Raw genomic sequence first — 1,430 nt, forward strand, 5'->3', positions numbered from 1 at the left:
ATATCGATATTTTATTTTGATAATTACATATATTTATCGATATTTTAAATTGTAGTAATATCGATATGAATCATAAACAACAATATTCCGATATTATTTTATCTAAATATCAATATTTTGTTTAAAAATACTAGAACATTGTATAGAATAATTAAAAATGGAATATCGATATTTTATTTTGATAAATACATATATAATAAATTAGTATATAAGAACAATATTCCGAAATCATTTTATCGTATCGATATTTTATTTTCATAATTACATATTTTTTTCGATATTTTAAACAGTTGAAATATTGATATGGAATATGAGCAACAATATTCCCATAATGTTTTATCGAAAAATCGATATTTGGTTGAAAATAACTAAAATATCAACTAGAGATTATAATATAGGAATATTGATATTTTATGTTGATAATTACATATTTAATTCGATATTTTCTATTTTTTTAATATCGATATGAAAGTATTTGCAATAATATTCCTATATTATTTCATCGAAATTTCGATATTTTGTTTAAAAATACTATTAATTTGAAAAATTAAGATATTTAAAAAAATAGTAATTTTAAAATAGGAATATCGATATTTAATTTTGATATTGCGTATTTATTTCGATATTTTACATTGTTGTAATATCAATGTGGAATATAAACAATAATATTCCGATATAATTTATTGAAATATCGATATTTTGTTTAAAAAGATTAGAAAATTGTATAGAATAATTAAAAATGGAATAACGATATTTTATTTTAATAAATACATATTTGTTTCGATATTTTGTGTTATTGTAGTATCATTATGGTATATCAGAACAATGTTCCGATATTATTTGAACGAAAAATCGATATTTTGTTGAAAATGACTAGTAAATTGTATAGAGATTTTAAAATAGGAATATCGATATTTTATTTTCATAATTACATATTTTGTTCGATATTTTAAACAAGTGCAATATTGATATGGAATATGAGCAACAATATTCCGATAATATTTTATCGAAAAATCGATATTTTGTTGAAAATAACTAAAATAGCAAATAGAGATTATAATATAGGAATATTGATATTTTATGTTGATAAATACGTATTTAATTCGATATTTTCTATTGTTTTAATATCGATATGAAAGTATTTGCAATAATATTCCGATATTATTTTATCGAAATTTCGATATTTTGTTTAAAAATACTAGAACATTGTATAGAATAATTAAAAATGGAATATCGATATTTTATTTTGATGTTTTGTATTATTATAATATCAATTTGTATTATTATAATATCAATATGGTATATAAGAAATATTTTACGCTAAATTTTATTGAAATATCGATATTTTCTTGAAAATGACTAAAATATCATATAGGTTTTTAAAATAAAAATATCGATAATTATGAGAGATAGTTGACCGTGGATGATGA

The sequence above is a fragment of the Halyomorpha halys genome, unplaced genomic scaffold, assembly GCF_000696795.3.
Source record: "Halyomorpha halys isolate HHAL.00 unplaced genomic scaffold, Hhal_1.1 Scaffold560.1, whole genome shotgun sequence".
NCBI classification, from domain to species: domain Eukaryota; kingdom Metazoa; phylum Arthropoda; class Insecta; order Hemiptera; family Pentatomidae; genus Halyomorpha; species Halyomorpha halys.